Raw genomic sequence first — 12,738 nt, 5'->3', positions numbered from 1 at the left:
AAATTTGCAGCATACTCTTTCTTTCATCTCTCTGCTCTTTCCCTGAGAAAGAAAATAAAGTCCACTATAAAAAGCCTGCGCAGGAACTGACTGACTGTTCCACTTGAAATTGCAGGGTCTTGTTAGATTTATCAATGAATAAAATATTCATTCTTTAAAATCTGCCATGTGTTTCCTGTGGAATTACTGTATGGTTTTGAAACTGTTGCTTGTTAAGATTGCATTCAGTAGGATGTACATTGGCATGTGTTAAAATTGCTCCAAATTTACTAGCGGAATGTGGAAGCCCCTTGAGGGAGGAAAAAAACTGCCTTGTATGATTTGGTACTTGCTGTTGTAATGTCACAATCATTAAATGTACCCTTTTTATTTTCATTATACTCAATGGTAGCTGTAAAATGGTGTTTCTTTTTTGTGAGGAAGGTGAAATTGGCAAGTTTTTAACCTTGTTCTGATGGGGGGAAAAAATAATTTATTAAAATTCTCAGTTCAGCATTTTGATATTTGCCTCGTAAGTTTTGACACACTATTCTGCTTCCATTCAGTTTCAAAAAATAACATAAAATCCACTGTAGTAGAAGATTTAATGGGACACATTGTTCCTCTTTAAAATCCAATTTTGTTTTAATCAGTGTTTGTGTAATTATTCTACGTTAGTTTACAATTAGTGCTGTCTTTAGAATGACTGTGTGTGTGTGTGTGTGTGTGTGTGTGTGTGTGTGTGTGTGTGCGCATTTTAAGTTTGTCATTTCTTTTTGAGCACACCTTGTTTTGTTTTGTGGTGTGGAAAGAGGTTTTGTTGAAGCATTGAGAACTGAGTATTGGCATTTTGTGATAAATAGATTCCCTGGTGGGAAAAGTTGCTTTCAAGCGCAGACCAGGCATCATTTAATAATGGCACTTGTACTGTGTTAAGTGCCTGAGTGGCATAATTCTGCAAGTAATAGATTTCTCACCTTTTGCATTGACACATGTTGCAACTTCCATACAGGATCATAGAGTATGTCTTGTCAAGATTTGTGAATCAACTTTAAAAAGTGCAGCAGCTTTGTCTATCATATGAAATTAGAAGGATATATTTATAGTGGTTTGGAGCTTGGAAGGCAGTGGGAAAGATTGTGTTATTGTCTGTACCTATGACTTTTTATTTTATAATTTTCAGGGCATTATTGAGACGACATGTCAAATACTGAGAGGTTTTGGTCTCCTTATTAAAGAAGACTCTAAATACATTATGGATGATTCAAGTTTTGGTACTTGGAATGCGAAAGTTGTATTATGAGGAAAAAAGTTGGATTTGCTTTCACTGGTGTTTAGAAGAGGAAGGGGTGACTTGGTTAAAGTCCATAAGATTCTAAATGGGCTTGACAACGTGGATATTAAATTTTTTTTCCTATCGTGAGTGAATCTAGAACTAGGGGACGCCGTTTTAAAATTTTAAAGAGCATGCTTTTAATACAGAGATGAGAATTTTTTTTTGAGAATTGTGCCTTTGAATGGAGTGGCCCGTTAAGCCATTTCAGAGGGCAGTTAAAGTATCAGCTGCATGCCCTGAAATAATGTAAACTGTTTGTTTGTTTACCAATGTTCACCTTGAGGAGAAAGGTAGCATTAGTTGAGATTAATGCTGATTTAGTATTCCCAAATACTTAACTTATAAACGGGAGAACGCACCCAATGCAGGTAATCTCGAGCCCAGACTTGTGCAACGAGTAGCAAAATACTTCTGTATCAATTAGAAATTATTCTCATGATATAATCAAACTGCTCGTGTTTTGAATTTGCCTATTTTGTATTACCAGTTGTTTGTAAGTTGTATGCACAATTTCTCAAATTCCTGCTATAGATTGCACCTGCTTACTCTTTCCACGGCTCCCTCCCCCAGAAAAAAATACAGTTAGTGAGAACTCATCACATGATGGCCCTCAACATCCAGGTAGCACCAGCTGAGATTATCTGCATTTTGTTTTCCGAGCAGATTGGGAAAGAGTTAGCCACGCAAAATAAGCAGTTGGGTCTTAATTCAATTAGAGCCTTATATCTAATATTAAGTGCCCTGACTTGAAGAATGTTGAGGACAGAGGAGCAAGCATAAATGTCATTGACACAGATATGATTGCATAGGAAGAAGCTAGTTTATCCTTTGTTAGCGTAAGGCAAATTAGAAGGTGATGTGTTTTTGAAGTTTTCAGGATTATGAAGAGACTCAACAATAGACTGATTTAAGGTGAAAAATGAAAACTTTTAAAAAGTTTGCCTTTGTCTGACTGAACTCCTGATTTTTGCAAGTTTCATGTCTAAACTACTCCCCCAATTAGGAGACATCTTGAGGAACAATGAATGCTGTTTTAGTTTGTCACAGCTTGTTGGACTGACCTGAAACCTGGTTCCCCTTGTAAAGATCCTAGTGCCTTACCTCAATCATTGGGTGGCACAGCACAGTGGATAGCACTGTTGCCTCGTAGCATCGGGGATCAGAGCTTGATTCTAACCTTGGGCAACTGTCTGTGTGGAGTTTGCATGTTTTTCTCGTGTCTGTGTGGGTTTTTGCAGGTACTGTAGTTCCCTTCCACAGTCAAAAATGAGCAGGTTAAGTGGATTGGCCATGCTGAATTGTCCCATAGTTTCCAGGGTTGTGCAGGCTAGCTGGGTTAGCCATGATAAATGCAGGGTCACAGAGATAGGATAGGTATTGGGGGTGGACCTAGGTCTGAATGGGATGCTCTTTGGAGGGTCAGTGCGGACTAATAGTCCAAATGCCTTCCACATGCGCTGTCAGGATTCTATAATAGTCTCTGTCTCTCACCTTTTTACATAAGTGGAATTTTCATTCTACTACTTGTAAAGAGGATCCTGAATGATCTTCTGTCTGATACAGTCATTGAAGGTAAACAAGGCCCTTGGTCAAAGAGAAGGTGTCCAGTGGAACAAATTGCAAAAGAATCCTTCTGCAGTTTCCTGTCTGGTAGAGTTCTAGCTGGGCTTCGCTTTCACATGCTCTGAAATGCTCTTGATACTTTACTGAGTTGCAGTTCAGAGGTGAGTTTGGATAGTGAATGGTGTTTGGAAATGGCAGTAAACGTTGTTCTGTCCTTAGCCAATATCCATGTTTCCCAACAAAATTCATTCCAGGAATTGTTATGACAAAAATATCAGTGAGGTGTAGTGCAAGGGTTCAGACTGTTTCCCATTGGTATATTTTTACTTCTGTGCTTCCGATCTGAGAGATTACAATTTGAATTGTACTTTGACTGCATTTCTGATTTCCTCTTTTGCCCGTGATGAAATATCAGTGCTCACAGGGCAGGATGAAAACTGATCTAATACTACCCACCCAATCTGAAATGTACAGGTTGTGTTGGTTGGATCATATAACTATATGGTTTGGGACTTGAGTTGCAAATCTGTACAGTTGTTTTCAGTTCTGAGGAAGAGTCACTGGACCCGAAACATTAACTCTGTTTTCTCCTCCATAGATGCTGCCAGACCTGCTGAGCTTTTCCAGCAGCTTTGTTTTTGTTCCTGACGCACAGCGTCCGCAGTTCTTTTGGTTTTTAATTGTTTTCAGATACTTGTCTTACCTTTACCTGTTACAGTCGCTGTGTGTTTGAGAAGAGAACCTCAGCCTTTTAAAGCAGCAGTGATCCAAAATAATGAGCATTTAACTTTGCGCCTTGTGGTTCTCCAGAATGCCAAAACAAAAATTGGTTCCTGTAGAGATCTCTCCAACCCGGTTATCCCCTTCTCTGCAGTTCATCTTTGCCACTCCCAGAATCTTGTAATTTGACTCCTCACAAGGAACATGGTAACAGCCGGAAATAAACAATTTCCCTATCCAATTGCATCTAGTTGAGGAATCTGATTCCTTTAAGGAATGCTTGTGGGCTGGAGGGTTTGAACTGTAGGAAGAGGCTGAATAAGCTGGGGCTATTTTGTCTGGAGTGTCGGAGGCTGGGGGATGACCTTACAGATGTTTATAACATGAGGGACATGGATAGGGTGAATAGCCAAGATCTTTTTTCCTAGATAACACAGTGTGAAGCTGGAGGAACACGGCAGGCCAAGCAGCATCAGAGGAGCAGGAAAGCTTGACGTTTCTGTGGGGAGTCCAAAAGTAGAGGGCATAGGTTTAAGGTGAGAGGGAAAAGATTTTAAAAAGTAACTGAGGGGTATAATATTTTCATGTAGAGGATGGTGCATGTATGCAATGAGCTGTCAGAGGATGTGGTGGAGGTGGTTATAATTACAGTATTTAAATGGTATCTGGATGGGTATGTGAGTAGGAAGGGTTTAAATGGGTCTAGGTCAAATGCTAGCAAGTGGGACGAGGTCAGATTTGGATGTCTGGGAGGTGTGCACAAGTTGAACCAAACGCTCTGTTTCCATGCTTTATCACTCTATGGCTCTAGATTGTCCTATTCTGCAGCACAAATTAATGCTGTACTAAATAGCCCACAACCTGGTATTTCATGGTCAGCTCAAGAAATGAGAGCAGTTGTTTCAAGTGCAACTGCTCATTTAATGTTGACTGAATGCATCTACAACTCTTCTAAGGTTTCAGAAAGTGTTTTAAAAAAAGTCCATGTCACACAGGAGGCACTAATGATCCCAAAACATGAAACTTTCTCCAAATATGTTTGTATCTTTGGTAATTCACTTGCCCCACTTTTAACCTCTGATATGTACCTAATCCCACTGCATTCATAAAATTACACTTATTCCTCCTTCAATTGAGCAAATTCTATAGTGATAATGTTTTTGAGTCCCAAACAAATTGGATTGTTAAATGCAGCTGTCAGAAATCTCACTGAATAGTTAAAGCTGTTTGCCCAAAATGGAAACCCTAACCAAATGTATTTTTCTGAAGAAGGGTCTGGGCCCCGAAACGTCTGCTTTCCTGCTCTGATGCTGCTTGGCCTGCTGTGTTCATCCAGCTCGACACCTTGCTATCTCAGATTCTCCAGCGTCTGCAGTTCCTCCTATCTCTAAAACGAGTTAATTGTTTGTAATTCTCTAGTGATTACCTGTCACAACTAATGTACTGCTGTCTGTGTCTGCGGTAACAAGTAGGCTTTAGTCTGCCCTTTGTATGCATGTGACAAGATTGTACTGTAAGTTTATTTTTAAATCTGTCTTTTATCACTCTGCCTCCAGTGACGAGCAGTTCATTCAGAGAACAGAAAATGGCAACAAAAATGGCACTCGTGGAGTACCTTTCATGATTTCAGGACGTCCTAGAACGCTTTACAACGAATGAAGCACTGCTGCACTGCAGTGTCTGTTATAATGTAAAAATGCAACAGATGAGACAAGGCCCCTCCAACCAGAAGGCAATACTGCCCAAGCGATCTAGTTTGGTGATATTGATTGAAGGAGAAAATAGTCACCAAGATTATTGTTTTGAAGCGTTTTTGAGATCACGTGAACCACAGTACAGCAGCGCACACCATTTCTGTACTTCCTGTGGTTCAGCTGTGAGCAAATTGAGAGGGAGAGATGTGGAAGTTATAGTTCAGGCACAAACCATTCTGCCCAACCTATCTGTTTATCAGCAAGTAATCTTAATCAAACTTGCCTGCCTGGTTACCCTAACCCATTTATCGCCCAAGCTAATCCTAAACGTTTTGCAGCTCTTAAGCTCTGCCAACACTCTGAGCATATCTTGCCAGTACAAAGAACTGAGGTTTAATTTTCAAGTTCTGTCTCCAGAGTGTCTGAGATTTCAGGATAGATGTCATGTATAATTATGACAGATATGACAGCTTCATGCACAGTAATTATAGTAGTTTTGCTCTGTCTTCCTCTTTCCCTTTCTCCCTTTCCTCTTCTAGCCCTCAATTAGAGCACGTGGTTGGGAAGGACATTGATTGTTTGTTTGGCTAAAATAAATAGTGTAATGTTATATCTCTGAGCTGTGTAAATATGGCTGTGTCTCCTGCTCAAGAAGAGTTGAGATTTTATTTACGATTCCTGCTCCAACGTTGTTACTGAGCTTATTTACACGCACTTGTAACATTCTGTATTTATGAGCAGAGATTGCTACCCCTCTGCTATCTGCTGCAGCAGTCTGTAACCAGTAAAGCTGTGTGGCACTGTTGCATATTTCAGTCTACCTTCTTTATGTCCAAAACCTAGATGTACAGTTGAAGTCGGATGTTTTCCACAAGTTTGAGTTGACTTGATACAAAAGATTTCACCTACAACTTTTTCTGCTCCTCCCCCGTTCCCTTGCAGTTGTTCTTCATTCCAGTGGAAACACTGTACTCTACATTCCCAGGTTTATCATTTCTTATCCTTGATTCAGTGTTTTTCAAGTACAACCATTCCATAAAAACTCTTCTCTCGGCTGTCACTCGCTTTGTTCCCATGTGGTCCACTAAATTTTGTTCAGTTAATTGTACCTTGCACCTTTTCCTTTAATGTGGGAGTGGGGTTTGAGGAATTATTCTCGTCCTTATCTCCCCACAGAAAATCAAGTCTGGTCTTTTTCATTACAATGTTTTCCTATACTGAGCTATCGAAATTGAAGCATAGACGTAAGCCACTCAATCCCTCGTGTGTGTATTAGTTTGTTTCTATAAATGTTTGAGTCCATAATGTGTCTTGAGGTGAATTGGTCACCTCAGCTGCGTAATTTGTGCCAGTCTTTGCTTACTGTTCAAGAGTTTCACCTGGTCCTGTCAATTCTAGAATGACATTAGAGGCAGGTATATTTTCTGTTGTAGGAGAGTAGGGAAAAATAGCCACATTCCCTTTATTCATTCAGTTGATTGTATTGTGGCCTCGAAGCAGATAATGAGCATTCGAGGCTTTGCAGTTTTTGCTCTGTTGTAGCCTGGTAGCGCTGTTGGCATCATCATGCTCCTCCTCCGGCTTTTTTCAAACCTCCTACAGCCCATGTCTGAGATTTCATTCCAGCCACTCGGCATGCCAGTAATCTCTTTGCACAGTTCAGCTGCAGATATCGTAGAACAGATATACTCAGTGGAAATAAGGCAGTCAGAAGGTTAATCCTAACAGTTTTCAAATCTTTTGTACAATTCACTGCCCTTTGTGCGCCCCTACTTCAGTTGAGTTTGTGGACAGTCTGTTCACTTCACAGCAGCTCAATCAAAGCGAAAAAGGTTTGTCATGAAGTGAATAATTTTGCAGGCATTGCTCACTGGCTAGGCCTGCTGGGCTTTTTTTGTATTGATTAGTTTTAAAAGTGGCAAATGAGTTGTGCTTTTCTTTAAGCCCTGCAATTTTCATTGTGGTGTCACTTTTTTGGAGGCAAGAGCTTGTGCCATGAGCTCTGTGTTGTAGATTTTTTTTTTAGAAGCCTAGATGCAGAGCCAAGGTCCACAGGACAAGGCCTTGCCAATATTGAAGAGCAGGAGATAAGTGCTCAGTCATGGAGAAATTTGAGCTTTAAAAGGTTGTAGGCAGAAGGCAAGATTGAGGAAGTAATTTGCAAGTTATCAGAGTGGCACTGCTGTATCTTCACTAGCAACGAATGAGGACAAACCTTCGTTTCTTTGCTCAGTGATTTTGTGTTGTTACCAATGCACGTCTGAGTGTGAGTGATAATGGGAACTGCAGATGCTGGAGAATCCAAGATAACAAAGTGTGAAGCTGGATGAACACAGCAGACCAAGCAGCATCTCAGAAGCACAAAAGCTGACGTTTCGGGCCGAGACCCTTCATCTGATGAAGGATCTCGGCCCGAAACGTCAGCTTTTGTGCTCCTGAGATGCTGCTTGGCCTGGTGTGTTCATCCAGCTTCACACTTTGTTACCCACACCTGAGTGTGAGATTGACTGACTTTACATTTCGGGGGGGGGGCACGGGGAAGGCTGCAGATCCTCAAGTCCTTTGCGGAAGCAAAATGTCAGAACCACACCCAACTCTGGAGAGAGCAGATGTGTTATCACATCTGATGTTGTGCGATAAACAAATGAAATCTGATAAATGTGGTATTTAAAGATGTGGTTTGCCTGAATATCTCATGTTTAAACCTGTATTGTCCTGTCAACACTGTATTAATTCACTTGATGCCTCAGATACTACTATTCAGCAGTATTATTAATTGTAAATAGTTAGTGTAGATATGTCATGAAAAGTCAATATAGGATTTTTTATCATTGTCCAAAGAGGTAGTACAAATATTGCTACAAACATGAGACGGATGAAAGAAAGTGGTAATAAATTTGACTACGGGAAGGTTACATAGCTATTGAAACATTATGACTGTTTTAGATAAAATAGCCATGGAGAAACTAGCTTTGGCAGGGAGTCAGAACAGGGGGCACAGATTAAAAGCAATTGGTAAAAAAGAATCTGAGGGAAGGACTGAGAATTTTGTTTTATGTAGCAAGTTCTGATTAGAGTGCATTCTAGAGCAGTGGGAGCAGAATCAATAACGATTTCAAAAGAGAATTGGATAAAAATACTTGATATGGAAAACGTTGCAGGGCATGAGAAAGAGCTGGGGACTGGGACTAATTGGATACCCTTCCAAATAACTGGCACTGGCATGTTGTGCTGAGGGATCACTATCGGTCCTGTATAATTCCATAAACGCTATTTCTGTCATGACACGTCATTGCTGCCTTTGAACACTATGGAGAAACTTTAAACAGATGCTATTTCTCCACCTGTAATGCTTCAATAACTTTCCCAGACTAGAGGCGCTATCACGGTTTGACAGCCCCTGAAAATTTGCGGTTGTTGGCAGTGCTCGGTGCTTCTGCAGTGGGCTTGCAGAGAGGTTCATGCAAAACAAACGACATAGTTTTGTTTTGTTTCTCTAGCTTGTGGGTTGCTGGCCCAGAGAGCGGGAGAAATTGCGAGAAGCTGGCATAGCTTTGAGAATGAGACTGGATTTGTAGTTGTAGATTCCTGGCTGCCTCTCGGGCAACTTTTGCTGGTTTTGAAACGAGTAATTAAAACTTTGGAATTGAGTCAGTCTAAGCTGGGTAAGGACAGCTTTGCCTTTCCTGTGCAGAATTTGCATTGGTTGATCGGTCTTCCCATTGTAGTTCATGTTGTTTCTTATCCATCAATTTACACCTTTAACAGCTGTGTTTTCTTTCCTTGCCTAGAAATATTCCTGTGGACTAGACTCAGCAATTTCCTGTATATCGGTAGTCCAGTCACCATACCTGTGTATGGCATAGATGGATCCCAGTAACCTGATGTTAACACAACAACAGAATTGCTGATTTATGATGGGACCAAGGCCTGTGTTTCAAGCTAGCTTTGCCTTTGCCCACTAAAATAGAACAAAGAACTGCAGCTGCTGAAGATCTGAAACGAAAAGAGAAATTGCTGGAGAAACTCAGCAGGTCTCGCAGAATCTCTGGAGAGAAAGCAGAATCAACGTTTTGAGTCTAGTGACTCGTCTTCAACTTTCTTGGTTCTGAGGAAGGGTCCCCAGACCTGAAACATTAGCTTTGATTTCGCTTGGCAGAAGCTGCCAGACCCGTTGAGCTTTTCCAGCAGCTTCTGTTTTTGTTCAACTTCGTCCAGTTGACCTCGGTCCTGTTTGGTTGAGATTATCCAGGCTGCCTGCTCCTCCTGCTCATTGTGGTTTTGAGATGAAGACAAAGTCTTTGCCATGTTGCTCATTTGTGTGTGATAGGCATGTAATGTCCAAATTATAAAAAGAGGTTGTGGTCATGAATATCAGCATGCTGTGCCTCCAAAGGTCATTGTCATGATATTTTGGATTGTCCTGGATGAGTTCATCAATGTATCATTTAGTCATTTACAGATTTAAAACCATTCTTCAATGGGACCTGATGGGGTTAACCCCTCTCTGGTCAAAGCATTTAAAACAAGGGAGCATAAAATTTGAACTAAGTAAATTTTATTCCAGGTTAAGGCACTAACAAAATTACAACACAACATTTTTGAGGGCATGAAATATAGAACGCATTCCCACATAAAACTGCCAGTATAGAATCAACTGAAATAATTATGAGCATTGGAATGTGGGGCAATGGTATGCCAATTATCTGCTTGAGTCTACTCTGTCATTCAGTTAGATCTTGGCTGATCTGTTTGTGGCTTCAACTCCACATTCCCTTCTACCCACAATGAGCTTTGCCTCCCCTGCTAGTCAGGAATCGATCTACCATTGCCTATATAAAAAAAATAGTGTGAGTTAACCGCTTGGGGAGATAACAATTATTTTGAAGCGTATGAGAAAATAGCAAAAAGCTAAGAATCTTAAGGCGGGGGAAGAAAAGGAAACTGTTCCCTCCTTATAAAAGGATTGAGAACAAGAGGCCATAGAGATAAGGAAATTTGCAAAAGAAGCAAGATGATGCAAGAGAACTTTTAATCACAGTAATTATGATGGTTTGGAATGCACTGCCTGGAAGTGTGGTAGATAGAAGTTCAATTGAGACATTTGGGTGAGCATAGATGATGATTTAAATGGAAACAATGCCATTCAGCTGTCATAACTCTGAATACTGAGTCATAATGCTGGTGCAAACCCGTTGCACTGAATGACCTCCTTTTGCACTCTAATTTGTGATTTTGAATCTGAAAGAGGAAAAACTTCACATTGTTACCTGTCCTTCCTCCATGACCACTACAATTCTTATTCTTCCCTCCTCTTCTGCAGTGTGGATGTGGAATATTGCCAGAGTTCAACAAAATCTGCAACCAGCTGAATTTATCCCAAGTCATATTAATACATTGAATCCTTTGCGGTTTACATTCATTTTAATCCTAGTAATGGGTCAGCAATATTTTACTTAATGCAAGTACAAACGTTTTTTAAAATTAGATCTGCCTTGTCGTTATTTGTATAATGGTAGCTGCAAAGATCAAATAATTCTCTGCAGTGTTTGCAGCCATTCACACGCGAAAACCTTAACTGCAGTTTGATCCCGATGAGACTTCTTCATATTGTTCCATCTGGACAATGCATTAAAGAGATGCAATGAACCTACGCATGACCCCAGTTCAATTTGCAATGAAATCGCAGTTGGGTTGCCAGGATATGAAGGAGTTCCTTACCCATTCAGTTGAATCACACTCTGTACAGTGCATATTAATTAATCTGTCATTATCCTGCTGCTTATTTTCACAAATAATTGGCAACAAAAGAAAAATATCAGCCCAATAGTGTCCTTCAATAAAGACAGTCTAATTCCTCTATAATTACTTCTGGTTTCTTAATTATTATGTCTTCTATCCCTATTACCAAACCTTCGAGAATTATCTGACTGATATTTGATTTTTGCATTCTACTTCTCATTTCCCCCCTACCTGCTGCCCTAAGGCTTTTAGAGTCACAGAGCCATACAGCCTGGAAACAGACCCTTTGGTCCGACTCGACTGTACCAACCAGATATCCTAAAGTAATATAGCCCTATTTGCCAACATTTGGCCCATATCCCTCCCCATTCATGTACGTATCCAGATGCTTTTTAAATATTGTAATCATACCAGCCTCCACCACTTGCTCTGGCTGCTCATTCTAAATAAGCACCACTGGCTGTGTGGAACAAGTTGACCCAATCTACCTTTCTTGTCACATTCAAACTTCCTCTAGTTTATCTTTATAGACATTTGCTTCCTCTGGAAGATCCAGATCAAGGAACATCTTTTATGGTAGCCCATCGATGCATCAAAACTTCTTCAATTTTCTTGGTTATTGAGGGGTAGGTGTGATGAGGATAAGTAGAGGAACTCCATTCTCCAGTTTACTTAATGCCTTGGGAACCTTTTATCTCCGCCTTTTTATATGGATACAATGCCTTTGTTTAACACCTGACTTGTAAAGATGACACGTCTAGCAAAGAAAGAACTTTGTATTCATACCAATCCTGAAAGAATCTGGATGTCCTGAAGGTTCTCGCAACTAATTAGTACTTTTAGAAATGTAGCCACTGTTGTAATACAGGGACATTGGAAGCCAGTTTGCTTGGAGGCAGAAATAGATGCAATAATATTTTTTCTTAATAACATTGGTTAAGATGGAATGTATGTAGTCATGCAACTCTTTCTGTTTCTTTGCCTGTTGCTGTCACTGTCAGTCTCTCTTTCTCTCTCACGTTCTTTGTGCCAGCCCAGATTGTTATTTTCAAGGACTCGAGCCATAACATTCTGATTTGGACAAGTGCTACAAATTGAGTCACACTGACACTTTTGTTTCTCTTAGATTGGAGGAGATGTTTCAGTCATGGCATGCATTTTGTTTTCCCTTTGCTATTAGATTTCTCACTGTAGTTTTCTCCATCTTGATATCACCATTGTGTCCTTTACCTTCAGTGTTCGTTTTCCTCCTCCTGGCTCGCAGTACCTTCACTTTTTTTTTAACCTTCCACAATCCACCATTTCTAAATGCTGAATGCTACACCATGACAATCTATTATGTCTTTCCACTCCCCGCTCTTTATTTGGTAAAATGTACTGAACAATAAAGAGCCTGGGAGTGGAAAGACCTATTAGATTGACATGGTGTAGCACTCAGTTCAAGACTTCACATTAACTCCTGTATGGAACCTAGCCTTCTACCAAATCTTAACCTAGTCTTGCAACAGAAACATCGAGTACAGAGGTGCATAATCCAACCCTGACTGTATACTCTCACTTCAGACAACTCCATGTTAATTTTGCGATAGTAGGAACAGCCGATGCTGGAGAACCTGAGATAACAAGGTGTAGAGCTGGATGAACACAGCAGGCCAGGCAGCATCAGAGGAGCAGGAATGCTGACGTTTCAGGTCTGGATCCTTC

At 40.4% G+C, this 12,738-nt stretch overlaps 1 protein-coding gene across 4 annotated transcripts in view; it reads left to right on the top strand.

Annotated features, from left to right (window-relative positions):
• Positions 1-12,738, top strand: part of LOC125462760 (solute carrier family 41 member 1-like) — a 65,880-nt gene that overhangs the window by 1,669 nt on the left and 51,473 nt on the right. The gene's annotated exons all lie outside the window — the stretch shown is intronic.

The sequence above is a fragment of the Stegostoma tigrinum genome, chromosome 21 (genome assembly GCF_030684315.1).
Source record: "Stegostoma tigrinum isolate sSteTig4 chromosome 21, sSteTig4.hap1, whole genome shotgun sequence".
Classification (NCBI taxonomy): Eukaryota; Metazoa; Chordata; class Chondrichthyes; order Orectolobiformes; family Stegostomatidae; genus Stegostoma; species Stegostoma tigrinum.
The sequence above is the reverse complement of the archived record's forward strand: the minus strand, read 5'-3'. Positions and strand labels throughout refer to the sequence as shown.